Genomic DNA, 16,433 nt, shown 5'->3' with positions numbered 1-16,433 from the left:
TGTGAGTCTGTGTGTGTGTGTGGAACGGTCGTAGAGCTGACAGCGCGCCGCGCTATGAACCCGGCGACCCCGAGTTGGATTCCCTCTAAAGGCCAACAGCAGTAACGATTATCTGAACCGGTGCTGGGCCTCCCCTAGGTTGACTCAACCTCGAATGAGTACCTGGTGTGGTGTGTAAAGATCGCCACTGGGGAGACAAAGGCGGCCGGGCGTGGTGCTGGCAATCCAACCCCCTCGTGTGTCGTGCCGGCCTTCATACGTACTGCTGGCTAACAGCACTTGCCCCTACAGCCTGTTAAGTCTCTACGGGGATCTTTGTCTTTGGTGTCCCATACTGGCAGGGGGAGGAGTGGTGGTGTTAATGTTGGTGGTATTAGTGGTGGGGGTGCTCGTGATGGTGGTGGTGTTAGTTGTGTTAGTGATGGTGGTGTTAGTGATTGTGGTTGTTAGTAGTGGTGATAGTGGTGGTGTGACTGGTGTTAGTGATGGTGGTGTTGGTGTTGGTGGTATTAATGATGGTGGTGTAAGTGAGGTGATTGGATGCCATGGTGGTCCCCATCTTTAAGAAGGGAGACCGCACAGACTGTAACAACTACAGGGGCATCTCACTCCTCAGTGTGCTGAGAAAGGTCCTGGCAAGGATTATTCAACACTGCCTTACCAGGCATGCTGAGGAGAGGCTTGCGGAGCCCCAATGTGGTTTCAGGAAAGGGTGGTCCTGCACAGATGCCATATTTTCTGTCCGTTTGCTAAAGCAGAGGTGTAGGGAATTCCAACAAGACCTACATCTCTGCTTTATTGACCTGGTAAAGGCCTATGACACCATCAGTAGGCCTGGGCTCTGGGTTCTTCGTGCTTTCGGAGTCCCTGACCCGCTGCTCACGATCTTTAAGGACCTTCATTATGGTGAGCGGACCCGGGTAAAACTACATTGCCGGGAGTCGGAGCCATTCCCTGTTCACCTTGGGGTGCGACAGGGATGTCCTCTGGCTCCAACATTATTTAACATCTATTTCGACCACGTAGTTCGTGAGGCCTTCAGTAGCTGTACCGGAGGAATTTCCATCTGGTACAGATACAGTGGGAGGCTGATCAATGCCCGGGTGCCGTCAAGGGATGGCTCCCTATTGGTCAACCACGTTATGTATGCCGATGACGTGATAATTGCGGCTCACTCAGAGGAGGAGTTGGAGGCGCTGCTGCTAAAACTGGAGTGTGCCACTAAGAGGTGAGGCCTTACCATCAGCCCCACCAAAACGAAGCACCTGCCTGGGTATTTTGTACCATCGGGCACTCCACCCCCACAACTCCCAATCGGTGATGGGGCAGTTGTGGAGAGAGTGGAAAGTTTCCCATACCTGGGCAGTGTGCTCATGACCGTCTCCGGTTTAACAGCAGAGGTCTCACTCCGAATCAGTCGAGCGGCATTATCTTTTCAGCAGTTGCGTAACGCTGTGTGGAAGCTACCTGGTCTGTCGCTCCACACGAAGCTTCGGGTCTTCTCAGCCGCAGTCATTCCCTCCCTTCTCTACGCTTGTGAAACGTGGACCCCCCTAATGGAACATCTTTGCCAGTTAGAAACGTTGAGGCTGGCCTGCCTCCGATCAATCCTGGGTTTACCCATGCTGGATTGTGTGAGGAGCTCACAAATCCTCGAAAGATCTGGACAAAGCCCCATCAGTGAGCTCCAGCAGGCAAGGCTGCGTTGGCTGGACCATGTAGCCCGCATGCCCAATCACCGCATGCGCAAGCAGCTTTTATTCGGCCGGATTGAGGGGGCTGAACGGACGCGGCACGGGCTAGAGAAGAGATGGAGTGATGTGGTACAGCAGGATGTGGAGCTGAGTGGACTTGCCGATAACTGGTGCCAGCTGTGTCAAGATCGGCCTCTGTGGAAGAGGCTCGTGAAGGACGCTACTGGGCAGTTGGAGGCAGTCGCCCTCCAACAACAACGGAGAGCGCAGGAACGACGCTCGCAACAACGAGCAGAGCGCCGGATGGCTAAAGCACAGCAAGTTGGCACAGTAAGGGGCACAGGTGGTGCATCAGCCAGTCATCTCAGTCAGTCGACCTGTGGCACCTGGGTCTGCCCTGTGATCTCCTGCCAGCGGGCGGGCGTTCGACACTTCACGTGGCCTCAAGGTGCACATGGCCTGGCACAAGCGTCGTGGTGACATCACCGCCACTTAGTGGCGAATGTCGGTTGTTGTTGTTGTTGGTGTTAGTGATGGTGGAATTTTTGTTGCTGGTCTTAGTCGTGGTGGTGTTAGTGATGGTGCTATTATTGGTGCTGGTAGTGGTGTTCGTGGTGGTCTTAGTGGTGGTGTTAGTGGTGGTGGTATTATTGGTGGTGGTGTTAGTAGTGGTGTTAGTGATGGTGTTAGTGGGGTAGTGTAGCGGTTAGCGCGCTGCGCTAAGAACCTGGCGACCTGGGTTTGATTCCCGCTCACGGCCAACATTGGTGATGATTATCTGAACTGGTCCTGGGCCTCACCCTAGATCGACTCAGCCTTAAATAAGTACCTGGTGCGAGGTGCAAACATTGCCACTGGGGAGACAAAGGCGGCCGGGCGTGGTGTTGGCCACCCACCCCCTCGTGTGCCGTGCCGGCCTTCATAGGTGCTCGCGGACAGCACTTGCCCCAACAGTCTGTTAAGGCTAAACGGGGGATCGTTGTCTTTGTTCGTGGTGTTAATTGTGGTGTTAGTAGTGGTGTTCGTAGTAGTGGTGTTCGTAGTGGTGGTGTTCGTAGTGGTGGTGTTCGTAGTGGTGGTGTTGGTGGTGTTAGGAGTAGTGTTAGTAGTGGTGTCCGAACAGAGGAGCAACGCTCACGACAACAACCTTTGAGCCGGGCATCTAAAAGGCAGCAAGTTGGCACAGTCATCTCAGTCAGACAACTCATGGCACCTGGGTCTGACCTGCGACCGCCTGTCAGTGAGCCTTCGGCACTTCACGTGGTCTCAAAGTGCACCTGGCCTGGCACAGGCGCCGTGGTCACATCACCGCTACTTAGTGGCGAATGGCAGTTGTTGTTTTTTGTGTTTTTCGTATTGTGGGTGACTGGTGAGGATGTGAGTCCGTGTTGATGATGAGAGTCCGCATTGTGACGTGACGTGCGTTTAGACGTGGGTGTGTCACGCCCCTTCAACTCTGCGTGTCCCTCACCTCTGTCTCCCGCTCTCCACGCAGAGACCCGGACCGCGCGAGAGACACAGTGAGCTCTGAGCACCCTCGTCTGCAAGTTGCAACTATGGAGGTACATGTGGCTCCTTGACTCGTGTGGTGAAGTATGGGTGGACGTGTGTTCTCCCCTCTGCGTATGCCTACCTGTCACCTGTATACCTGGGTGTGCTTCTCCTTGCCTGCCTAAGTGTGTGCGCGTCTATCAGAGTGTCTCTCTGAGATCCTGTTGGTGTACGTGCCCGTCTATGCGTGAGCATCCACAGCGCTGTTATCTATCCACTGATGGATGAACGCCTCCCTCCCTGAGACCCTACTACTCCTCACATCCTGTGATGGAATAATCCGCCAAGCGCCGATTTCGTCGCACCATCTCTCTGGCGGCTCTCCTCTCTGATGTGTTCTGTTCCTTGGTTGTCGCTCAGTTATTATTCTTGACCGTGAGCCATTGTTGTCCCTCCTAGCCATGGCTCGTCCGGCCCGAGTCCCACTCACTCCTCTTAACAGTTTGAACGATCCCATTGACCTGCCTGTGACCTCGAAATCCACACGTCTTTCATTGTAAATCCAAGCATGGCAACTGATATTGGCCAAATATCCCAACGCTGAGAACTGTCAACATCTCGGCAGGACCCTCCTGAATGTGGAGCCCAGGATGTCAGAGATGCTGGCTCAGTGCTCGCCCACTGCACTTGCTCCAACATCTTAATCAAGCCCATGTGGTGGACCTTCGTCTTTGTGTGTGTAGATCAGCCGAGCTGGAGAGGCTCGGAGTAACGGCGAGTCTTGCACCACGTGGAGTGCGCTGTCCTCAGCACGCACCGGCTCCATCCGCAGCAAATCGCCACAAGGTAAGAACAGAAATGAGTGACGTCAAGATGGCCACGCTGAATGGTGGGACATCACGATGGTCATGTTTCAAGGGGGACGTCACAGTGACCATGATGCATGGGGGGACTTCATGGTGGCCATGTTGCATGGGTGATGTACCGTTCGACTTTTGCCGTTCTCTGGTCTAACACCGACGAGACAAGGTCATAAAGAAGGCTGTCTCTGGTGCGGGCCAGTCAGTTTCAAAGACAATGCCCATATATTATCAGAGCATGTTTGTTTGCATATTTTTCCACAAGTACGTGTGGTAAATGTAGACTTGATGCCTTGCAAAAGGTAGCTATTTGGTGTTTGAACATATTAACACCTGTTTTTGTGCCAGAAAGGGTAAAAGCTATTCTTATTTCATAAAATCCTTCATGGCATATCTGTGTTATATTTATCTAATTCATTAACCCTGTTGTCAAACCCAAGCAACCTAAGATGTCCTCAGAGCTGCATATAGCTGGACATCAAACAAAGATGGTCACTGCATGGCACGCTTTCAGATGTGCTTCTGCAGTCATCTGGAATGCTCTTCTGACATTAGGCAGCCACTGGAGCGATGCACTTTTAAATCAATATTTTTTGCGAACTTGTTAGTTTGTTGTCTTTCCCCCTCACTTCTGATTAGCAGGGCTGCCGAAGCACGGTTTAACATACGGACATAACTGGTATTGGCCAAAACATCCAAATCCCCTGCAAATTCCTCAAATTGGGATCACACAGCAGACGTAATGGCAGCAGCGTCACCCCCATTCTCTGTAAATAATCTGCAGGAACCTCCTGAAAAGGAATCTTGAGACTTTTTGAGGCTGTGCTGCGTAAACGAAAGATCACCGACAGCTGTTGTTATTCTCTTGCCTGCAGCAATCCTGGCTCTCTTTGGCCCACAAATGACCCACCGGGAGAAGCTGGAGCTTGTCGCCATACAGAAAGTATGGTACTTTGCGCTCAGCAACAGATCCCGGGGACACAACAACGATGGATACGACGACCACGAACATCATTACATTCCGGTGAGACTCGCCACAAAGCCCCCGCCGTGGGGGCGGTCACAGGGCGCAGCGGTCGCGGGGTTCGTGGCTTCTTGTCATTGCAATTTAAGCAGCAACCAACCAGAGAAAGCACACGTGCACTCTCCCACACACTTCACAATCAGAAGTTTATTTCCCAAGTTAAGCCCATTGAGCTAAAGAGCTTTTTTTAGGGTGACTCGGCCAGCAGACATCAGAGCATTCCACAATTACAGATTTAAGAAAACCAAACACTTAAAAAAGCAATTATTTCGTAAAATAATGCTCACATGTTGTGATTTTCAAAATATAGTCAGTCTAAATTTGTGTAATTTTGTGCAGGTCCACCATGAGCACCTTCACTACCGCTATGAGGTGCTGAAGAAGATTGGGCGCGTAGGTCAAGGCCAGGTGATCCGGTGCCTTGACCACAAGATGAACACCCTGGTGGCCGTGAAGATCTTGGTATCACCATTGAGGTAAGAATTCAGAGTGGTGTCGTCACAAGGACGACGTTGTTGTTACGTCCAGTGCTGTGGGCGGCCGTGTGATGAGGTGGTGACAACTCGTGCCTCACGTAGAGGGTCCCCGGTTCGACTCCTGACTCGGGTGCCCTCCTGTGTGGAGTTTGTATGTTCTCCCCCTGTTCTGGATCAGTTCACGCTTACATTACATTAAGTCTTCATTTTACCTAGTAGAGGCATTCCTGAAAAGTGCCACGTTAAGGGAAAGCACATTAAGCAAACATAATATCCCCATATATAATGTAACGATAAAGTTTTGCAAGATATAATACACGCACACAGTGATGTGAAGAGACCAATAACGGAGGGCATGCTGTCACGTCACGTGATCATTCCGCATTCCGCCTACTGTGTCATACCGCTCAGCCGTGCAATTTTATAGCGGGCACATTCCACGTTATAATGGGCGCTTTCCTGCATTAGAACAGAAGCATTCCGGATTATAATGGGTGCGGTCCGCGTTATAATGGGAGCCTTCCACGTTATCATGGGCACGTTCCACGCTATAAAAGGCATGTTCCACACTGTAATGGAGTTGTCCCATGTCATAACGGGCGTGTTCCGTGTTATAACGTGTGCGTTCTGCGCTATAGCAGCTACATCATTGGACCTCCTTTGCCAGTACCAAAATATACTCCCAAAGGAGGTCCCATGATGTAGCCATTCACCCCGAGCTCTCATTACTCTGATAACGCTTGTCTTTGTGCTGTACGCCTTTTGGCGTCCCTGGTCTAACACCGTTTTTGAGACGAGGCTCAAAAGAAAGCTGTTTCTGGTGTGGACCAATCAGTTTCAAAGACAATGCATATATTATCAGAGTATGTTTTTTGTTTGCATTCTGACCACAAGTATTGTGGTTAATGCAGTAATGATTCCTTGTAAAAGGTTTCAGTTTGGTGTTTTAACATCTTAACACCTGTTTTCTTGCTAGAAAAAAGGAGAAAATATATTCTGATATTTTGGTACTGGCAAAGGAGGTCCCATGATATTCCACGTTATAATGTCTTGCTCTGTGAGAGCCACATTCAGTCACGACTCAGCTGTGGCTCAGTCTCTAAAACTCAGGCTCAGCTCTAGCTCAGCCGTGGTTTGGCCCAGGCTTGAGCCGCTCAGCTGCTTTTAAAGATACATGAGTGGCTCAGCCGTGGCTTGGCTCAGCTCCTGGGAATCCTGAATGTGGCTGGGGCCATGCTCGGAGTCGGCTCAATTCACACATTAGGGAATCACTACGTTCAGGCAGCACCCCAAGCCCCCTTCTATCCCTTGCTTATTTGATCCTCTTCCCGATCCTTTCTGGAACCTTCCATGAGCGCACTACCGGAACTCACAATGCCATTACACTTGGGGAACGTATATTTATTTATTTATTTCTGAATAGAATTTGTTTCTGGTCATTCCTTAAGCAAGTCTAAGTCATGATTCATTTGTGGATTTTCTCTGCACAGCTCCAAGCGTTATAAATTTCAGAGAAAGGAGCTCCAGATGGCTCTGGAACTTCAGGGCGAGGGCAGTGATGAGGACTACAACGTTGTCAAAGTCCTGAATCATTTTGACTTCAGAGGACACCACTGCATTGTCCTGGAGCTGTTGAAGTACGTACCATGTGTTCCCACCCCCCCCCCCCCCCCCCATAGCGTGGTTAACTTCATTAGCTAAACTAAAACTTTTATTTAACAGGTGAAGCCCACTGCCCTATCAGTTATTTTTCACAAGCGGCCTGGCTACAAATGATAGCTAAAAAAAGTGGCTGATGTGGAAATGTATAGCAGCCAAATACTCTAAACACATGTTTCGAAATGTGGAGGGAAAAACCAGAGAACCCGGAGAAAAAGCCACGTGACCAGGGGTAGAACATGCAAACTCAAAATATACATGCGTCACGGTCGGGATCAAAGCCTCGATCTCTTCCACACCAGGGGAGGGTGATAACGTCACACCACCGGAGCTAGATGTTACTTTTGGGATTCCTGTGCCACCCACGCATTGTGATACTGTGGAGCTGTCATGTGTCCCGGGTGCATGAGGCCACGCCTCTTTTCTCAATAAGCCCCGCCCACTTTTATATAGCCACGCCTCCACTCGATCAGCGCAGTGGTAATGCTTGAGCCCCTCGGTGAAAATCCCTGAGTTCGATTCTCAACTCGGACGCCTTTCTCTGTGGAGTTTGTATCTCCTAATGGATAATTCCACCACCCGGAAACAGAGCCAATGAAAGCAAGTGGACAGATGTGCTAACTGATTTGGTTTATCAGCAAACCGATGACCTAAACCCACACTGAGCTATGAATCATATTAGTCGTGAATGTGCAAATAGAATATTAATATTGTCGTTATCAGAATCCACGCAGTATTGCAGGGTATGACACTGACGCTGCTTCGTTGTTGTCATTGTTGTTGCTGCTGCTGCCTCTTTCACAGGGAGAGCCTCTATGATGTGATTATGGAAGCGGGGCTCCGGAAATTGCACATGGGGATGGTGAAAACTTACACCAGGGGCATCCTCAAGTTCCTTTGCCACACCAAGGCCAGGAGCATCATCCATGCAGATATCAAGCCAGTGAGTGGACACAGCAATCAGCGTGACTTTGTTCCAGAGTTGTGTCATTATTGGGGACTCGGTCCATAGAGAAAACCGACCACGTTGGTCACAGGGTCGATGTGTTAGCTCTGTCCGTCTATCTGGAAGGAGGCAGGGTCACGTTACCTCTGGTGATGATCTGGTATGAATTAAACTGTCGTGTAGAGTCGTGTCGCTATTGGGGGACTCACCACAGATAAAACTAGCAATGTAGATCACAGCGTTGCCCCAAACTTTGAGAAACACAAACCGGAGCCGAAAAGAATGATTTTCAAAACGTGCCAAACACGCGTTTGAACTGACAGCTGCCCGTTGTCAGTTTCCATGCTGTGAATGGAAAACTTCCCAAGACACACGCGCGGTGGAAAGCGTCACGAAATCCGTGCGCCCTTGAGTGTGGTTTTTGGTCCATAACTCGTTATCGGGCAGCTGTGAGCAACTAGGATAAGTTGTCGATAGAGCCGCACCCTTTTACTTAGATGGTGCTTCAGAGAGCTTTAAATATGATGAGCCTCGACTAACATCGCTCATCTTGATGCATTTGAAAGGGGCACCCCCAGTGGCAGCTGTCAGAAAACAGCGAATGTTGCACTTGACTCAAGGTTGATGACGGCGCTACGCCTCACCTAGTTCCCCTGTTTAGCTTGTACCGTGGTACGTGATTGATCCACTGCTGGCTGAATGCTATCGGCGTAACCTCCGAGTGTGAATTCCTTCTGCCTTTCTTCCTTTAGGAAAATGTTCTACTCAAGGATACCGTGACCGGCACCGTCAGGGTCACGGACTTTGGCAACAGCTGTTTTGTGAAAAGGCAACGTGAGTAACCTCACCTGGGTGTGAGTTTCTGCGTGTGGGTGTGAGTTTCTGCATGTGGGTGTGTCTGTGTTCCAGTGTGTGTGTGTGTGCAAGTCTCTTAGTGTCTGTACATGTGACAGTGTGTGATAACGATGCTGTTCATGACACAGTGAGTATACACACACACCTACATATATATTTGTTGTTGTTGTGCAGCTCTGTATGTGGGTGGGACCCTGCCATACCTCTCTCCGGAGGTATTGCTGGGCTACAGATTAACGTGTGCAGTGGACATGTGGGCACTGGGCTGCACAGTGGCGAAGTTGGCGACCGGCAGGGAATTATTCCAGTCGGACAGCCGCGACGACCACCTCCCGTGCTGCATGGAGGTATTTCCAACTGGACGTTCACCCGCTCGTGATTCCCCCCTCCTTTCTTGAAGTTGTAGGCTATGGGGGGGGGGGGGGGGGTGGGGAGCCAGGAGAGGGGGGCGATTGGCTACTTGGTGATCTGGCGAATGGCAGCCATCGTATGTTGTATGTGTGTACACGTGTGTGTCCTGTACGTGTTGTGGGAGCAGTGGTGTAGCGGTTAGCGTGCTCAGCTACAAACCCGGTAATGCGAGTTTGATTCCAATTCACGGCCAACATCAGTGACGATTATCTGAACCGGTACTGGGCATCCCCTAGTACAAATCAGCCTCAAATGAGTACCTGGTGCCGTGTGTACCTGCTTCAATATAGCCAACCATCCCCTCTCTGTGTGTGCCACAGTCCTGGCCCTCAACAGGTGCCGCTACTGTTGCTGCTGCTGTTTCTACTCACTACTATAAGCACTTGCCCCTACAGTCTGCTGCGGCTACACGGGTGACTTTTGCCTTTATTTCAACCATGTGCAGATCCTCGGGTTGCCTCCAAGATGCATGATGGATGCATCTCCTGACGGAATGCACTACTTTGGTGAGTTGAAGGGTGGGGCGAGCAACCGGCCGGATTCAGTGTTAGGGTGTGGCCTGGAGCTGTTGTAGTTCTTTTTGGGGGGGTGGCCATGGGGGGGGGGCCTCTTTGTATTTTCAATTCCTTGGGTGAGTGGGTGGCTAATTGGGCGCGTGGGCAAGTGGGTAGGTGGGCAAAGTGGTGAATGGTGACTGTGTGTCTCTCCTGCTGTGCATGTCTCCTGCAGATCGTTTGGGCATGATGTTCTCCCCAGTCAAGAGAAGGGTGCCAGGGAGCTTGTCACTTCACGGGGCACTCAAAAGCCACGACCCGGAGTTTGTTGACTTTGTCAGCTCCTGCCTGCGGTAAGAATCATCCCCCACCCCCTCCCCCCTCCCCATGAGGATTTCTCCCACCAAGGTGATCAACGATCGCCCTCCACCGATCACCAGGAAGATGTGGAGCTGAGTTAACCTGCCGATAACCAGTACCACCCTTGTTAAGATCGCCCTCTTTGGAGGTCCGTTAAAGATGATCCTCGGCAGTGCGAGGCTCAGGGCATTTTTAGAGTACTGCGTAATGAAGGATTGCCGCTGCTACCAAGACTACCGCTGATGCCGTGCGATCCTGGACCTCGTGGGAGAAGGGAAGGAACGTCAATCCTCTCACCACGCCTCTCTCACCACGTGCGCTGTGTGTGACCCCGGTGCGTCTCTCAACAGATGGGATCCGGATTGTCGCATGACGCCAGCGCAGGCGCTGGGTCACAGCTGGCTCCGGACCGTGGCCACCAGCACCACCAGCAACGCCACCGCCACCACCATTGCTGCTCCTGGCAGGGTACAGTGTTTTGGAGCTGCTGAGCGACGGTAAGCCACGAGCTGCTTGTCCAATGTTCAAGGCAGTCCATAGGGAGGTGTGGGGCCCGGGGCAAGTCACAATTAAATCGGAAGTATTAGCAACAATACAGGGTTTTTTTCGGTTAGATCGCATAGATATACATGTGTTGTTAAACTCACCACCACCCAACACAGCCAATTAGTAAGGTGTATCATGTAAACAAAATGTGCCAATTAGTTACTAGATCAGCACACCAGTGTGTTGGAAAGTAAACCCACCACATTTACTATTCGAGTACGACATTTTGCCGGGGATTGCAACCAGCCTCATAAGGTGACGGCCAGAATTGTGGAGAAATACTCCTGTTTCAGTCTTAAATAGTGATAAATGTGAATGTGATGTCATCATTTGTGAGCCAATCTGGTGCGAAAGCTTGCGTGTTAAAAATACATTTTACGTCTGACACCGTGACATCGAAGCACAGGGCCGCCAAAAGCACGGTGCCCGGGGCGGTTTCCCCAGTACACCGTACCCGGGGGACGGCTCTGCTCCTGTTAATGTATTTATATTTATTACTACTACCCTTATTTAGCCAGCATGAGCCTCACTCAGTCTCAAGACTCTTTTTCAGTAGAGTCCTGCCAAGTTGTTTGCAGTACAGAACAAATTTGCTTTTGCTACTGCTGCTATGCGATCCCGATTGAATGATTTGGAGGTTCAATTTCTAACACTGACGAGGATGTCCATCCAAAACTGGTTGCATTGCGTTTGTCAGGGTTCAGTTACGTGGAGGAAAATGCCAAACCCAAAGGAATGAAAGTTACATTTTAATGTACAATTTTATTGAGGGACTGTGTGTTGTCTTGGTGGGGTCTGGGGCTGTTTTTGTTGATGTTTTGCTGCCTTGCCCAAATTTACAGTTAGTGTTGAAAACTGGCAGGATTTTATGTACTTTGTGCTTATGTGCTCAATTTTTTGTGACTTGCTTACATTTTTACACGTTGCACTCCTTTTGTTTGTTGTTGTAACTTGCTTACCCTGTGCCTCGACTGCATATCTGTGAAGGAAGAGCTTCATAGCTTATCGGATTCCTCTTCATCCAGTCTAAATAATGTATTCTGATTTGGAAACCAATGCAGGACAAAACGGGGGGGGGGGGTAGAACACACTCCACATTCCACACGGAGAAGTGACCCAAGTATGGGAATCAAACCCAGGTCCCTCTTTGACTGAGTTCCAGCCCTGCCGCCCGCAAACGAACACATGTACAGTTCAAACCCCACGTGTACATTCGGTTATATACGGATGTATTTTTATAATTGGTTCCTGGGTGAGGACAAATAATGAGGCAGCCATATCTTTGCCATTTAGCCCTTCATCCAGTGTGATATCGCAAGACTAATGCCCATTTTGTAACCAGACCCACGATGGGCATGGTATGCTGCATTATTGCAGCATCGTTATTAACCTGGTTAATCTATCTCTGCACACAGTTAGTCCGTACGCAGACGATGGGGGGGGGGGACGGACTGCGATCTCTGCTGTAGCAGGAAGTTGGAACGGTGTCGTGCGCATCTCTTCACAGAGCGGAGCCGGCGCTGCCCCCATCCTCCGCGCTTGCCCTGGCCTCTAAATGGAAGCTGACGGTTGTGGTGGAAGAGGAGACCCTGGTGGAGGAGCTCGTGGTGCAGGGAGAGGAGACCCTGGTGGAGGAGCTGGTGGTGCAGGAGACCCTGGTGGAGGAGCTGGTGGTACAGGAGGAAGAGGAGACTCTGCTGGAGGAGCTGGTGGTGCAGGAGGAAACCCTGGTGGAGGAGCTGATGGTGCAGGAGGAGACCCTGGTGGAGGAGCTGGTGGTGCAGGAGGAGACCCTGGTGGAGGAGCTGGTGGTGCAGGACGAGGAGACCCTGCTGGAGGAGCTGGTGGTGCAGGAGGAGACCCTGGTGGAGGAGCTGGTGGTGCAGGAGGAGACCCGGGTGGAGGAGCTGGTGGTGCAGGAGGAGGAGACCCGGGTGGAGGAGCTGGTGGTACAGGAGGAGGAGACCCGGGTGGAGGAGCTGGTGGTGCAGGACGAAGAGGAGATGGGGGGGGAGACAGAGGAGGTGGAGACGATGAAGGAGCAGGAGGAGGAGATGGTGGTGCAGGAGATGGTGGTGGAGGAGAAGGAGATGACAAGGAAAGAGGATCAGGCGATGGTGATGCAGGAGAAGAGGAAGCGAGGGGGCCTGGCCCGCATAGGGAGAACCATCCGTTCACTCCTCCGACGCGCGCTGCTGTGTGGTGGCCGGTCCACCACACAGTAGAGGTGATGGTCATGGATAGTTGTGAACCACGACCACTATCACCACACCCACCACATGCACACTCCACACATACACCCCCCTGTGATACCCACCACCCACCACACACACCCTGCACCCACCCACCCCGTGACACCCACCACACACTACACAAAGAGCTAGGAGTTTAGAGGGTTAGGGATTTATAAAGTTATGGGTTTAGAGGTTTTGGGGTATTTTGGGGATAAGGGGTTTATATGTTTAGGTATTTCGAGGGTTATAGGGTTTAGGGGTTGAGAGTGTTAGGGGTTTAGGGGATTCTAGAGTTAGGGGTTTAGAGGGTTAGGGTTTTAAGGTTAAAGGGGTTTAAAGGGTTAGGTGTTTATGTTTCCTCTATAAGTAATGATAAATGTAAGATGTCTTCTTCCTACACGCGTTTGTTCCACTCACGTGGGGTCCGCCGTCCTTGCCACCTTCTCCACACCGCCCCGTCCCGCGCCATCTCTCCCTCCGCTCCTCGGGCCACCACGTTCGACCGCATCACCACATCGCCCCACGTCTTCTTCTGCCTTCATCTCCTCATCTTAAAATCACAATTACTTAATAATACGCTTCCAGGCCGCACTAAGCCTGTAGCTGTCAGAGAGGTTAAAATAATACAAATTTTCTCAGTTTCAATGGATTCTCGAATTAGTCTTGGCCAGTAATAATGAGTTTTACACAACACTTCATCGTTATCAAAATACATTAAGTGTTCTTGTTGGCAAGCATGTACTGCAACTTCCGACAGTTATGTTTGAGAGTGTTTAATATTTATTTGGTGTTCCTTTAGTCTTACGCTAATGTTACGTCCCATCTGTCCAATATAACATCTGCCACATAAGCCATTAATCCGATACACACCATCCGTTGACAACTTAGGCAATTCATCTTAAGTACAAGATACTATTTTTTTAATTTTGTGTACCGTGCCAAATCTTACTTAGATGTTTAGCTTTTTGCTTTTCCAAAACTCGAGCTAATTTCTCAATTACTCCCACGATATATGGTATTTTAATTGTTTAATAACCTGATTCAGCAGTATTGCTGTTCGATCTTGGTTTAGCATTCATTGCTGTTAATTATTTGAGCATTATTGTAGACATTCAATCGTAGCGTTTCTTTGACATGTTCAATCTCTCTCCAGACATTCACCATCTGACACTGTTTTAGCCAGATGTATGAGCTTCTTGATGAGAGAGGTTTTCTGTACGGGGTGATAATGCGAATCTGCATTCAGATAGGCATCAGTATGCGTTCCCTTTTGGTAAAACGCTGTGTGTGTTATTTTACCATTTAGGCCTCGTCCGATAAATCACCTCTCCAAAGGAAATAAGTATTTAGAGGCCACACGGGACCGGGGGGGGGGGGGGGGGGGAGTTTATCGTTGTGTCTGTTGCTGCGAGCAGATAGCGCGCAATGGAGAGCTTGCTCAGAGCGGAGCTGGGCACGGACTCAGCGAGGACGCTGGGCGCTTCGGCCGGTGGAGGCTGCATCAGCACCGGGCAGAGCTACGAGACGGGGCGCGGACACGTGTTCACCAAGATCAACGCCAAGAGCGGGGCACCCTCCTCTACGCCTCCTCTATGCCTCCTCACCACCTCACCTCCTCTACCCTTCTCCTCGCCTCCTCTACGCCTCCTCACCACGCCACCTCACCACGCCACCTCACCTCCTCACCACGCCACCTCACCTCCCCACCACGCCACCTCACCTCCTCACCACGCCACCTCAACACCTCACCACCTCACCTCCTCTACCCTCCTCTTCGCCTCCTCTACACCACCCCGCATCCTTGCCTCAACCTTCATTCATTCAGCCCTGTCATTAATGTATCACTTTTTTTTTACCTCCTCTACCCTCCTCTTCGCCTCCTCTACACCACCCCGCATCCTTGCCTCAACCTTCATTCATTCAGCCCTGTCATTAATGTATCACTTTTTTTTTAGCTGCGACTACTAGCTAATTTGTCAGTTACTCCCACGATATATGGTATTTTAATTGTTTAATAACCTGATTCAGCAGTATTGCTGTTTGATCTTGGTTTAGCATTCATTGCTCTGTTAATTTGAGCATTATTGTAGACATTCAATCGTAGCGTTTCTTTGACATGTTTAATCTCTCTCCTCAAACTTTGACCATCTGACACTGTTTTAGCCAGATGTATGAGCATCTCGTTGAGAAAGGATTTCTGTGCGGGGTGATGATGCCAATCTGCATTCAGATAGGCATCAGTATGTGTTCCCTTTCGGTAAACGCTGTGTGTGTTACTTTACCATTTAGGCCTCGTCCGAGCAAAATATCCAGGAAAGGGAGTGTGTTATTCACCTCCATTTCCATGATGAACTGGATGGCCGGTTTTTGTAAATTGAGATGATTTAGACATTCATTCATTAAGTATCTTTACCATGTCGCCAGACAACCAAAGTGTCATCTACATATCTACACCAAAAGTGGGTTTTAATGTACTGAAGCAAGTGCTCTTGCAACCCGGGGGTTGATGACCCCTGTGTTAGAGGCCACACGGGACGGGGGGGGGGGGGAAGTTTAACGTTGTGTTTGTCGCTGCGAGCAGACAGCGTGCAATGGAGAGCTTGCTCAGAACGGAGCTGGGCACGGACTCGGCGAGGCCGCTGGACGCTGCGGCCGGTGGAGGCTGCATCAGCACCGGGCAGAGCTACGAGACGGGGCGCGGACACGTGTTCACCAAGATCAACGCCAAGAGCGGGGCACCCTCCTCTACGCCTCCTCACCACCTCACCTCCTCTACCCTCCTCTTCGCCTCCTCTACACCACCTTGCATCCTTGCCTCAACCTTCATTCAGTCAGCCCTGTATCACTTTCTTTCGCTGCGACTACTAGCACCACCATGGTGAATGTTGCAGTGAACTTCACCTCGTTGATTCTCCCCTCCACCCACGTTAAGGGACTCGGTCTACCAGACACTTTGACCGCTTCGTCTCATCCACTCCACGTTCAACCACCGCGCCTCACTGCAGTTCACAACAACGCACTCAACTAAACAACTCGGTCACCCACTCATCCAGTCACTAACTCAATCACCCTATCACACATTCATCCAGTCACTAACTCATCCAGTCACTAACTCAATTACCCTATCACACACTTATCTCATCACTAATTCAATCACCCTATCACCCACTCATCCAGTTAACCACTCATCCAGTCACCCACTCATTCAGTCACCCACTCATTCAGTCACCCACTCAATCACCCTATCACCCACTCATCAAATCAGCCACGCATCCAGTCACCCACTCATCCAGTCATCCACGCAATCACCCTATAACCCACTCATCCAGTCACCCACTCAATCACCCTATCACATACTCATCTAGTCACTAATTAAATCACCC

The sequence above is a fragment of the Petromyzon marinus genome, chromosome 8, assembly GCF_048934315.1.
Source record: "Petromyzon marinus isolate PM22_M1 ecotype Great Lakes invasive population chromosome 8, UKy_Petmar_22M1.pri1.0, whole genome shotgun sequence".
Classification (NCBI taxonomy): domain Eukaryota; kingdom Metazoa; phylum Chordata; class Hyperoartia; order Petromyzontiformes; family Petromyzontidae; genus Petromyzon; species Petromyzon marinus.
Note: the sequence above shows the minus strand (reverse complement) of the source record.